The sequence below is a fragment of the Asparagus officinalis genome, chromosome 2, assembly GCF_001876935.1.
Source record: "Asparagus officinalis chromosome 2, Aspof.V1, whole genome shotgun sequence".
Taxonomy (NCBI): Eukaryota; Viridiplantae; Streptophyta; class Magnoliopsida; order Asparagales; family Asparagaceae; genus Asparagus; species Asparagus officinalis.
The window spans coordinates 71,528,025-71,542,268 of record NC_033795.1 but is presented as its reverse complement, the minus strand read 5'-3'; positions in this window follow the sequence as shown (position 1 = coordinate 71,542,268).

Sequence of the window (14,244 nt, the reverse complement as noted above, 5' to 3'; positions counted from 1 at the left end):
ATCATGCTACCACCTCAAGGACAAGATCCAGGCGTTAATCGACGTAGGGGTCATAACCCCGAAACCAGCCAAGAATGTGGGGGCAAACGCAGTGTCAATCAGTTTTGGGTCGGTGCCTACAACTTGGTTCGAGCCAAAACGCATCACCAAAGTCGGGATGAAGACGGTGAATGACGACCCGCACGGACAGCGCCAAAAGGGACTTGTGCCACACACAGCCCCAAATGGTGAAATCCTTTGGGTTCACCGCGATCTGATTGGAGATGAACAATGGGCCGGGTCGTCATCCGGGAGGAAGTCTACAGGGAAAGGGAAGTCTTGTTATGGAGTCTCTACTATCCCAGGGGAAGATGACAAAAGAATCCCCACTTTCCCTCTTTCCGAAGAAGAACAAGAAGTTTTTGCGACCCGAAGCGGAAACGAGTATCACTACGACTATCCGCCACCTAGTGAGCAGGGGGTGAACAAACGGGGACCAGCCAAAACTCTCACAGAAATGGGGGTGATTACGAGTCCCACACCGGGTAAAGAAGCTCTACGACAGCCGGTAGATAAACATAAAGAAAAGAGGCCCGAGGAGGTTCAAAATCTGAAGCAATCTCGTTTCAGTCGTCCGATTGGAAAGGATAAACCGGAGAGTTCGAAAACTCCGCGCGCCTTCGACATCATGGCTCAGCTAGCTAATATTCCAGCGCGGATAACGCTATATGAGTTGCTGTGGCTGTCTAAAGAAACTAGAGAAGCATTGCAGGAGGCCTTGGCCGATTTAGAAGCATTCCTCACTCGGATAAAACCGGCGCCTGAGGAACTAGAACTGTTAGCTCAACAGTGCAATGTGGCAGCTAAGAACATTCCCTGCATCACCTTCACCAAAGAAGACATGCAGACGAAGAATTCAAACCATGATCGGCCCTTGTATTTTGTCGGATACATTGGCTCCAGCGAGGTCAACCGAATCCAAGTAGATCCGGGTTCCGCTGTGAGCATTATGCCGCTTCGCCTAATGCATAGCCTTGGCATTCCAGTCAGTAAATTGGCGTCTACAGGCACAGTCATTTACGGATTCAACACCAGCGGGTCAAGACCTTTGGGGAAGATCCGAATAAAATGCCAAATGGGCGATCTGAAGACGGAGGTCACGTGTTACGTGATAGATGCTGAGACATCCTATAATTTACTATTGGGTCGGCCTTGGATCCATAGTAATGTTATAGTTCCCTCCACCTTACATCAGTGTCTGAAATATGTCGACACTGATGGAAGGGTCAGGACGGTGGTCGCAGATAAGCAACCATTCAAAGGGTATGAGAATTACTTCACCGATTCTCTCCTTTATGGTAACGAATCTGACACGGAACCATCGATCCAAGGCACGGACAGCGGAGAAGAAGCTGATTCCGAGGCCGGATTCGATTACATCAGGCGGTTCATCTCAAATCTCTCTGGGAAGTGCCAACCTTTCTCTAAGCTAAACAAGATGGGTGTATCATTTATTTGGGACGACGCTTGCCAAAAGGCACTCGAGGATATCAAGACATATCTGACAAATCCTCCTGTTCTCGTTGTACCAAAATCAGGTAAACCGTTCTTAATTTACATCAAGGCGATGAACCATTCGATAAGTGCTTTGTTAGCACAAGACGATGATAATGGTCACGAACAGGCAGTTTATTATTTAAGTCGGACTTTGGTGGGCGCTGAGTCTCGATATCCGATGATTGAGAAAGAATGTCTCGCGTTGGTGTTTGCAGTGCAAAAGATGCGGCATTACTTAGTGGGACAAACAATTTACGTTATCTCCAACGTCAATCCCGTGCGAGTATTTATGACGCAACCGGGTTCGATGAATTGGCAGTTGGCAAAATGGGCCATCCTCTTGTCCCAGTATGATTTGCATTTCAAACAGCAAAAGTCGGTCAAGGGACAAGCGATTTGTGATCTTTTGGCGGCAAACCCGACCGCAGATGCGGCAGAAGTATATGATGACTTGCCGGATGAAACCCACGAGGTTAACACTACATCGCACCAGCAAGTATGGAAATTGTATTTCGATGGTGCTTCAAGAGCAGTTAGTAGGGTGATAACCCCGGGATGTCCCACCGTCTCCTCTGGAGTTGGAGTCGTCTTAATCTCCCCGGGAAAGCATGTAATGCCCCGAGCTTATTCATTGACTGGTCCGTGTTCCAATAACGTGGCCGAGTACAATGCACTTCTCATTGGACTCAGTTTCGCCAAGGAGCTGGGGGTCGAATATCTCGAAGCTTTTGGGGATTCTCAATTGATAGTCAACCAGGTCCGCGGAGAGTATGAAGTCAGGAACCAAGACCTGATCCCGTACCACCAGGAAGCCATCAAAATGGCAGAATCTTTTGAAGAATTCTTCATTGAATATATCCCTCGTCTCCAGAACGCTTATGCAGATGTACTGGCGGCACTAGCGGTATCACTGGCACAGCCTCCCGAAACTGAGCTGTTAGTTACAGTACGGACGCATCAACTCTGCGTACCCATATACAATAGGGATATTGAAGAGGAAGATGACGTAAACGTAAACGCCAAGGAGGTGAATTCAACTCAAATTGGGTCTGAGTCCCGAGATTGGCGTTTTCCCATCATTGACTACGTCCAGTATGGTATTCTGCCAGAAGACGTAAAAGAAAGGGAATCAATTCGCCGAAGAGCGCCAAGATTTTTTTATAATGCCGAGACCCATACGTTATACCGTAGGGGATACGATGGTTTATTACTCCGATGCCTTTCGAACAAAGAAGCAGAAGAAGTTCTTAAGGAAGCGCACGAAGGAGAATGTGGTGCGCATCAGCCCGGTCCCAAACTGTATGATCGCATCAGGAGGATGGGATATTTCTGGCCAACGATGGTTCGTGACGCAATCGAATACGCACGAGAATGCCACGCTTGCCAGATACATGCAAATTATATGCATCAACCGCCAGAGCAGTTGCACACATCAATCACGTCATGGCCGTTCGAAGTATGGGGCATGGACATTGTTGGTCCTATTTTTCCCCCCTCAGTCAAAGGCGATCGATTTATTCTGGCGATCACGGATTACTTCTCAAAGTGGGCTGAAGCAATTCCACTTAAAGAAGTAAAGACGAACAACGTCATCAATTTCATCAAGCATCATGTTATTTACAGACACGGCGTGCCAAGAAGGATCATTCATGACAACGGTCCGTAATTTATAAGCAACGCCTTCATCAGATTTTGTGACAAGTTCAAAATTGAAGACGTTTCATCAACACCTTATTATCCCGCCGCGAATGGATTAGCGGAGGCGTTTAACAAGACGATCATTAAGATCCTGTCAAAACTCGTGAAAACCAATAAACGAGACTGGGACGATAAACTCGGTGAAGCACTCTGGGCTTATCGCACCACCATACGCACGCCTACGGGAGCTACCCCGTATTCGCTGGTATACGGATGTGAAGCTGTGCTACCGCTGGAAATTCAAATTCCATCTCTTCGGATCGCCCTCGCAACAGAGATGACGACAGAAGAACAGCATCAGAAGCGTCTCGAAGAGCTTGAGAGGCTGGATGAAAAGCGCTTGGAAGCTCAACAGCAAATTGAGTTTTATCAGGCCAGGATGTCTAGGGCTTTTAACAAAAGAGTCCGACAGAGAAGCTTCAAGGAAGGAGATCTGGTCCTCGCTGCTCGCCGACCAATAATCCTCACTTCCAAGAAGAAAGGTAAATTCGAACCCAAATGGGAGGGGCCGTTTGTGATAGACACAGTCTACTCAAACGGCGCATATCGCCTAATTACTCCAGAGGGCGCCAGGCAATTAATGCCAATAAATGGGAAGTTCCTGAAAAAGTACTATCCCTAGTACATTCAGGATAACTCATTTACCGGGAAGTTCCTCGAAGAATATTACACTTAATATTCTAGAGGATAACCCAAAATCATTTTCACCACCAAAATCCCTCACTGATCAATTTCAATTGACAGTGAGTCCACCAAAAATGTCCATCTGACCCTCTTGACTCTTTCCATAGACAAGAAGGTCCCCTTTCAGATCAGAGTCTCCTTTCGATAAACGAAAGAACTCCTTTCTCTTCTCTTTGGTTAAATCTTCTCACGGTTATAGCCAAAGTTGAAACTTCACTTCGATAAACGAAGAACTCTTTTTCCCAATTTAGATAACCAATCCTATAAAAGGCAAGTTTATCTAAATTTTCCAGATTCTCGGAGTGGAGATCCCACTTCTAGTTTCTTTTGCGCTGGAAATAGAATATAAAATTCTTCCTTTCCAGAATCAGGGAATAGAATATAAAATTCTTCCTTCCTTGTCTGTTGGGTTCGCCTTCACCCTAAAAGAAGACCGGGAAATAGAATATAAAATTCTTCCTTTCCCGCACCAACCTTTTCTAAGAATCTATCAATCTAGGATTCATCCTAGGAAGTTTATCCCGAATCCTAAGCAGGGATAAGTCTGCGCCTAACACGCGCTGCCGGTTTAGTCTTTTTCCGCACAAAAAGACACCAGAGTCTGATTCTGGGGTATTTTATCCTGAAACCTAAGCAAGGATAAGTCTGCGCTTAACCCGCGCTGCCGGTTAGTTCTTAACCGTTAAAAAGAACACCCGTCCACATATTCAACATTGTGGCAGGTCGTTATTAATAACACCAAAATCCATGCCTTACACGCATGGGGAATTTCATCCTGAATCCTAAGAAAGGATATGCCGACGCCTAACACGCGTCGCCGGTTTAGTCTTTCGCCGTAGAAAAAGACACCAGAAGACCAGTCTGGGGTATTTTATCCCGAAACCTAAGTAGGGATAAAGTCAACACCTAACACGTGTTGCCGGGTAGCCTATTCCCGTAACAATGGCGAAGTCTATGTATTCGACATCATAGCACGAAGTCTAAGGGAGTTCATTCCCTTAGCACAACGTTACATGCGGAACGGATTCCGACAATCCGCATGCTAGCCCGACTCAAACGGTAGTCGGTAAAGGCTAATCAAACCCGTTGAAGGCTGGGGGTTAGCCAAAAATCCTAAAGTCAACACCTAACACGTGTCGCCGGGTAGCCTATTCCCGTAACAATGGCGAAGTCTATGTATTCGACATCATAGCACGAAGTCTAAGGGAGTTCATTCCCTTAGCACAACGTTACATGCGGAACGGATTCCGACAATCCGCATGCTAGCCCGACTCAAACGGTAGTCGGTAAAGGCTAATCAAACCCGTTGAAGGCTGGGGGTTTGCCAAAAATCCTATGAGTATTATGGTCAATCATTTCAAACGGAATGAGGAATCATAATAAAGATAAAGACAAAAATCAGGTCCACTAAAGAGAATCAAATGTCAAGGTTTTCAGCAAATAAAATCATACATCAAGCCCATGGCTAAGAACCTGCTGACTGAATTCAGACAGCTTCTCATCATAAGAGCGTCTAAGCTCCTCCTGCAACTCAGCTCTGACAGACTCTTCGTTCGCGGCTAAAGTCCTCACAGCAACCTCCTCTGTCTCAGCCAGTGTCTGCTTCAAGGACTTCAGCTCATCAGATAAAGCAGCATGTGCTTGCTGATTTTGCATCTTCGCGTCTTCCTTCTCACGGAGTTCTCGTCGGAGCTGATCTATCTGAGAATCAAGCTCCTCAAGGGAAGATGATCTAGTGGCAAGATCAGCCTCAACTCGATCTATGCGGCCCCGCTGCACCTGAATCTCGAGCTCGGCAACCATCCGAGTACTGCGCCATGTCTGTAAGCGAGCATCCAACTCGGCAGCAACGAATGAAGAGGCACCTGTATCCCGGAGCTCATGAAACATCTGAAGCTCACGCTCTAAGCGATCAAGGTCATCAACCATAGCCGTCGCCAGATCCGGACATCCTATGTCCCTAATCAAATTTATCTTGGAATCGAGGTAGGGCTTAAATTGGCGAAGAGAAAGTCCGTCGTGGAGGAGTTTGCCAATTATAGCAGTCAGGGAGGAGAAATAAGAGCGGACTTCTACGCTGATGATGATCTTCTCAGGGTCATTCCCCGATAACAACTCCTTAACGAGGACATGAAGCTGAGAAGGAAGCCCTACACAAAGAAGAGAAATTCGTCAAAAGCCTCAATAAGGAAATGAATGGCTTTGCTCAGTTAATTAAATTATACCTCCTCCCCCTCGAGTCACTGGGGGTGGTGGAGATGTAAGGACTGTAGCTGCATCGACTGGTGGAGTTGGTCGTACAGCCGGCTCAACAGGGTCAGCCTCAACAAAAGCCCCTGTTAGGCACAAAACAGAAACATCATATTATAGTTGCATTAGTCAAGGAATTGGCTAGTCCTATAGTTAGCTTGAGAAGAGGCACGCACCTTCAAAATAACCGTTCCCGGGAGTCTGAGGGAGTACAGACTCAGGAAACATATCCTGAGGCGGCTGGCCATCGATCTGAGGAGAGTCATACATGAAGCTGAACATAGAAGTGTCCATAGGCAGGCCCTCCCCATCGAAGTCATCAATCGAAAAATCTGACATAAAAAGATATAAGGGAAGAGGAAGGAAACTATGGCCAATAGAGACAAGTTACCTCTTGAAGATGTACCTGGAATCACCGAACTGGGTCCTTCATTGACAGACTCCCCAACATGGGCGGTCTCTGCAGGCTTTTCTACCTGGTGCGGTGAGTCAGGCTCACCAGGAGATGCACAATCATCGGGACTCATCTCGCCTTCCTCACGATATCCTGCATAGGATGGGAAAGCATGAGCCAGAAGTTCTAAACGATCAAGAAAATGATCTATAGAATAGACGTTACCTCCGTCACTAACAGGATCCTCATCAGCCAAGTCCATCTCAGATGCTCGTGAATTTGCATGCGGCTTGTGGGCTAATCTTTTCCGCCTATCAGCACGGACAGCAATCGAAGGTCTTGCCCGGGTAAAAGGACGGAATTCGTCGTCACTATTGGTCGCTGTCCCTGAAATATCAAATAGTGGTCAGGAATAGCAACTTGGAAATGCAGAGAAAAAGAAAAAATAGGTGACTAACCTTGCTCCAAATCTGCCTCGTAGTCTTCAGGGTCTCCGCCTGAGGCCTCTCCAGCAGAACTAAAGGCCCTGTGACCTTCTGCATCAAGTCGGCGGGTCTTGCCCTGAGCCCTCTGTGATCGAGCACCGTCCTGGATAACACGAGAATCAAGCTGAGAGGCTTCTTCGGCCACCAACTCTTCGATAGGCTTCACACGGACAGTCTTATTAGCTGCTAGCAACCACTTGCAGCTCAGGAAAGTGAGGTTCAACTGTCGCTCAGTACCTGGGAGACTGAACCTAGCTCCAGTGCAACCAGTCACGGTCCACAACCATGCACGAAGACCGTCCACCAGACCTCCATGAGCCCGAAGCTGCTGGCGCGGGTTCCCAACATAAAGCTGGTCATAACCGAACTGGCGGGCGAATCGGCAAGGTAGATACGGCTCTATGAAGCACTGATTCCCCACCCGGAAAGTCAGGTAACCCGGCCTAATGTTCACTAGCCAATTAAAGCAGCCCATATCCAGATAAGTCCTATACTCCCTCGGCTTCTCCTCATCAATCAAACACTCGCCGTACCGGCTGGAGAACTGTGGAAAGCAAGTGGAGAATGCCCAGCACTTGTGGACTTGTAGCTGACGCCTGATATCGGGGAATCCTCGGCCCTCCCACTCACCATTCTCAAGCAACTGTAGAAAGGGGACAGACTGATCTATGGCATTCGGTATTGACATCACATCGGAACGATGAAGAACGAACCAAGCCATCAAATAAATATACGGGAGCTCTACCTTAATGGTAGGAATCTGAGTCGGTTTATCATCATCTCTCCGTGTAAAAGCACCAGAAATCTGCCGAAGCCCTCGATGAATGTTAGCAACCATCACCGGAAGAAGCGAAAGTTCCTTCTTGTAGGCAAGCTGAACTGCAGGATAGAGCACTTCCAGTGGCAGAGCGTCACCAGACTGATACGGGACCACACATTTCTTCAACCAGATGGCGAGATAACCGGCAAGGAGAGTCATCGGACGAATCGGTGTGGTCGCATGATATAAGAACGATCTGAATTTAGTCCCTGCAGGAAAGCCGCTCTCGGAACTGCTAATGGTATAGGATTGGGCGTTAGTCTTATTCAGCAGCTCATTAACCTCTGAAGGAGTCAGCGGTGCCAGTTCACAAATAGATTGGCCAGAATGGCTCTCCAGATTCCTGAACAAGTATGATGCGAACTGCTTCAGGCTCACATTTGCTTTGGTCCTCTTCGCTAGGGGCTTAGACTGCGCCAAAGCAATGTGATAATGACAAGTGAGGTCCCATAAGGTCTCGTAGCGGTCGGGCATGCGATCCTTCAGCTGACTCAACTCATGGTTGGAGGGAAAGTACTCCTGGTATAACATCTGTCCCATGGGCAAACCAGAAATCTTGTGCATCTCATGTAGAGCCAAGCCCAACTCTCCGTGCCTGGTCAGAAAAGTGTTGGAATCTGGATTGTAAAGCTCGCATAGGGCAAAGAAATGCTTCGCGCTTGTAGGCAAGCCATGCATAGTGGCCCGAATGGCTGCATAAAGACCGCAAGCATGTAACTCCTCGCTCCATCGGCTCAAGACATACTTCGTCATACGAGCCCACCAAAACCTGTCCAAAGAATGGACCCAACCATAGAATCTGTGGCGCGGTGCAGGCATCTCCCGTCCTAAGATAGCGAGGCGATTCCTCAAAGTAGAAGCAGTGGTGAGGAACTCATTGCGAGGCGGAGTATCTAGCCCCAGTACTCCAGGATGTAGTCCAACAATGTGATCTCGACTCGAACCAGGAACTGCCTGATGAGTAATATAGCCGCAGTGAAGGAGTCTCGGCAAGCTCGAAACACCCGAGGGGTGTCTTGGCAAAACCAAGACACCCCAGGGGTGTCTCGGCCTGGGGTGTCTCGGCCATGGCCGAGACACCCCAAGGGTGTCTCGGCCTGGCCGAGACACCTAGGGGTGTCCTCACCCCCTACCTACCCCCCACACTCCTTTTGGCCTATAAATAGACCCCTTGGGTCCTCATTCAAAGGGCTGGAATTCTTTTGTCTTGGAGCAAGGCTAGAGAGAGAGGGGGAGGATTTTTGGAGAGCTTGGCGAAGCCCTGCTGCAGTGAAGAGTGCCCGTGTGCTTCAACAAGAGGAGGAGAGGTCTTGATCAGAGCCTTCATCACCCGTCCGAGCCTTAGTATTAGCCTTTAGCGTTAATACTAAGAAGAGCTATTACCTCGCTTTAGCCGAGGTATACGCTTATAGCTTCTAGATCTCACGCGGATCGACGAAGTTCTGCTTCTATATCCCTCCGTGGATAGACGAAGCTCTGCCCGATTTTCTCGGAGCGGATCTGATTGCCCGGTGGTCCACGGATATCAACGTCCCCGTCACAGGCCAAAGACCCACGCAAGCAAGAGATGATAAACGGATCTTGCGTTTGTTTGAAAGGAGTTGTATTTCTTTTGTTTTCATTGTGTAAAGGTCTTATAAAAAGACTATCTTTTTGTTTCATTGTAACGATCGAAGTTGTAATGAATGCAGCAATGAATACAGCAACTTTTTCCGCAAACAATATGCAAGGATATAAAACTAACACAAGGGGTAAACAATATGAACTAAATAGCGAAGCGGATTAACAAGGCTACGAAGCTGAATCCACTATTGTAGGCGACGGAATGAATCCACTCGCGTGCGGAATCAAATCAACGGTCCAGAGAGTCAACGAGTCATCCAACCATATAACGGATTCGAACTCAGACACCAAAGCCGATTTACTGCCTAATTGGGATCCAGACTTCCAAATCAGGAATCAAGTCAACGAATCGATTTCAGACCAATCAACCGCATAACCGAATCACGGACGAAGCGGATACAAGAACCGAAACAACCGAACGACGGACGCAAAACCTGCCACCCTGAGGTGGCCGCCCAGATCTGTGCCAAATGCACAGATCTGGTTGCCTATAAATAGGCGGGGTCATTCATCATTTTAGAGGACATTTGGGAAGAACTTTTGGAGAGCCGAAACTCTGCCGGATTGAGATCTCATCTTGGAGTTTTTTTTGAAGGCTTGACCCACCCTGAGGTGGCCGCCCAGATCTGTGCCAAATGCACAGATCTGGTTGCCTATAAATAGGCGGGGTCATTCATCATTTTAGAGGACATTTGGGAAGAACTTTTGGAGAGCCGAAACTCTGCCGGATTGAGATCTCATCTTGGAGTTTTTTTTGAAGGCTTGAAGACTTGGACGTTCGGATCTGATTCTCGGCGAGCACCCGCATCACAAAAAAGGCAGGAGTTCGAGGGGATCAAGATCTCAGATCTACGTTGTTACACTCCGGATCAAAGCTTGGTCTTTGATCCCGAGATTCGAGCGATTGTTTCCTTGGTGAAATAATCCCTCCGGCTATTATTTCCTTGGTGAAATAATACCCGTTATACTGCTGTAGGCATCGAAAATTGCCTATAGGTCTCCACAAACGGTTCAGCGTTAAAGAGCGACGATGGACATCACTATCCGAGCCACAGGAGCCCAATTGACGTCGATGAACGACTGAAGTGAGTCGGCGAGCTACGTGAGCTTATAGGATTTCGGAACAACCAAGACCCGGACCAATCAAGAACCCGGCACTGTTCACGAATAAGACAACGCCCTTCGTGCCTCGACCACTCTACAGATAATCCAACCACCAGAGCAGATCGAACTCTTTGTCAGGCATCCAACGCACTCGGAATCATTCAAATCCGAGTCCGGACGAAGAATTTACAGGGAAAACAATCGAATACACCTCAACGCGTCTCAGGAGTTCTAAAACACCCCCAGGGGTGTCTCAGAAATTCCGAGACACCCCAAGGTGTCTCGGAATTTTCGAGACACCCTAGGGGTGTCTCGGAAAATCCGAGACACCCCAAGGGTGTCTCGGAAATTCCGAGACACCCTAGGGGTGTCTCGGATTTGTGGAGACACCCCAGGGGTGTCTCAGATCTGTGGAGACACCCCAGGGGTGTCTAGCCCCCTACATGTCCTCATATGCCTATAAATAGATTCCTTGACCCTTTGTTTTGAGGGAGGATTTTTTGGAGAGCCTTGGCGAAGCCCTGCTGCAGTGAAGAGTGCCCGTGTGCTTCAAAAAGGAGAGGAGAGTTCTTCATCAGAGCCTTCATCACCCGTTCTCATCCGATCCTTAGTATTAGCCTTTAGCGTTAATACTAAGAAGAGCTAATACCTCGCTTTAGCCGAGGTATACGCTGATAGCTTCTAGATCTCACGCGGATCGACGAAGCTCTGTCCGATATTTCTGGATCAGAAGTTTCTAGATCTCACGCGGATCAACGAAACTCTGTCCAATTTATCCGGACCAGATCTGAGTGCCCCGGTGGTCCACGGATATCAACATCCCCGTCACAGGCCAAAGACCCACGCAAGCGAGACCGCACCAAAACGGGATCTCGTGTTTATTTTCGAAAAGTTGTAATCTTTGTTTTGTTGAAGCGAGTGACCGAATAACAGGAGCTCGCGATTTGTTCACAAGGAGAAAAAGTTGTAATTTTTAATTTTCTTTATTTTTGATTTTCATTGTAACCGGATCTAAAAAAAGACCGGATCTTCTGTAACCGAAAAACTGTTATTCAAGATAGCAATGGAATCAATGAAGAAAGCAACGATTTTTCCAGCGAACAACTATCACAACCGGGTTTTCTACGCTCACCCGAATAATGTTTACACCTCACAGTGTCAGTTTTCAATACTCACCGAACAACGTTCACTCCTCACACTCGGTTTTCTAGTTCACCGAAAACTTCACAACACACTCGGTTTCTAGCTCATCGAAAACCTTACAACACTCACAATGTAACAAATATAAATTTGTTCTCTACAATAGATGAGAACACAATGAAGCACAACTCAATGTTACAATCTCTCACAACCCTAATATACTATGTATGCAAATACAATAAGCTCATGTGGGTGTGTGTAACAATGAGATTAAAATCAAATCTAAATTCAATATAAAACTAGCTTTAATAGAAATGATAATTAACAAGTAATAAATAAAAGCTAGAGTAGAGTTTAGAAAACTTCTCAATAGAAGACAAGATGGAGAGATGGAGATTGGAGCCCAAACAAGAAGATGATCTCCTCCACTTGTGAAAACAATCTTCAAACCAAACAAACACTAAAACACACTTAAACCCTTGTTTAAAACTCTTTAAACTTGTTTAAAACATTTCTTGAGTACCCTTAGAAGTATGAGGGCATGGGGTATATATAGGCTCATGAAACAAGCCCAAAAACCCAAGAAAACCAAGCAAAAAGACAAAAAAACGGATATTTCTTAAATATCACTTTCCATTTATGAAAACTCATCTGTTTTGTAAAACATGCACTAACGAAAAACATGATTTTGTAAACTCCATTAAACATAACAAATCAATTCCAAACTTGATGAAACTTTGCAAAATGTTTATAAACATGAAAACAAACATGTTAGAAAAAGAATTTATCAAATTAAATTTCCATTTGTGAAAACTCATGTATTTTGCAAGTATGTCCAAAACATGAAAACCCAAAACCATGCATGTATATATATAACTATATATATACATAGAAACCAAATACGTGTGTGTATATGATATTGAGCTTAAGGTACTTAACACACATAATATAAAACCTAAACTAGATTACCCAAGCCGATCTTGATCTTTAATAAGCTTGACTTGGTACACTTTGCCGATGAAGCTTGAACTTGATCTTTAACTTGAATTGTATGTTGCTTCACTCCACAATTCCACCAACCTCCATTTGATATCGTCGTTGAAGCGCTATTCCATCCATCCTCCAACTCGTTGTTTGCCTAGAAAAAATACGAAAACACAAACACTAGACAAACAACATTAGAAGTAAATTGTTTGTTAAACATCATCAAAACAAGAAGGCCAACATAAGGTAGAGAGCAACCATTCCTTTTGACTACTCCTCCCTCCAAACATGAGCAAACCCGACTCTATCTCAAGTGAATCAACCTGTTTATAATGACACAAATGCTGCCATAGCATCAAACGCAACCCCTAGTTCAACTCAAGAATGACAATGGGAGGTAGATGTGACAGATGAAGAAAATCTTCTTGCTCAAATGGCAACTCAAGAGATTCAAATGAGCAACTTGAACATTTGGAAAAAATATTCAAATAACTCTTATTAGCATCTCAACCTCAACTAAGTTCTTCAAAAGGGAAGAAACGAGTTGATGAGTCCTCTACAGAAGAAGATCAAGCGCATCAAAATCACACAGATTCTGATCATTTAAAATCTAAAACATCAGCACCACCAAAGCCAAGCAAGGAAGAAAAGGTCTTGGAGGATAGCTAAAAACATGTCAATGTTCTTTCTCAGCAATCTGAGCTTAAGAAGGTTGGAATTACCTAACCTTATCCATTCGAGTGGGACATGGATCCCTATCTAATGAAATTTAAGTCACCAACGTTACATACATTTGATGGTAAAGGTTTTCCTAACCAACAAATTAGGAATGTAGTGGGTAATGACACCATTAAGGTGTGCCTTTACATACTTTCATCAACAAAATGGGAATATAGTGGGTAATGATGCCATTAAGGCATGACTTTTCATTGGGCACTCTCTAGGGGGTAGCCTTCGATTTGTTCTTGATTTTGCCTAAAGGTTCAATCAAATCATAGGCAAATCTAGAATTAAAGTTCCTCTCACAATTCCATGAGAAACAATCTGATGTCACAATGGCCAAACTCCTTTCTAAAAAGTAAAGAAAAAATAAGACAGTTAGGGAGTTCATTGAGAGATACAGCAATCTGACATTATAATGTCGAGATAGTCCTCTGCCAATGTTACTTCAAACTTATCAGCATAATTTTTTGGGATGGATAGAAGCTCACATTGGCGCTGTTACATCCTACACATGGAAGGATTTGTTGGAATAAGCTGAGATAGCAGAAAATTCATCAGAACGTTTCAACAAATTCGAGCCCCACATTAACTTCAATGGTAACAAAGGTAAATAAAGGCAGACTTCCCTATCAAAAGCTAAAGAGACTTTCGTGATCAAGGTCAAAAATCCAAATATGCAGAAAAGGGACGAAGGAAGAATGTTCAATGCAATTACACATTCAAAGATGAACATACAGTTGTTCGCGGGGAAAGTTGGTGTTTTCTTCATTATCGATTCCATTGCACTCAGTTAACAACTTTAT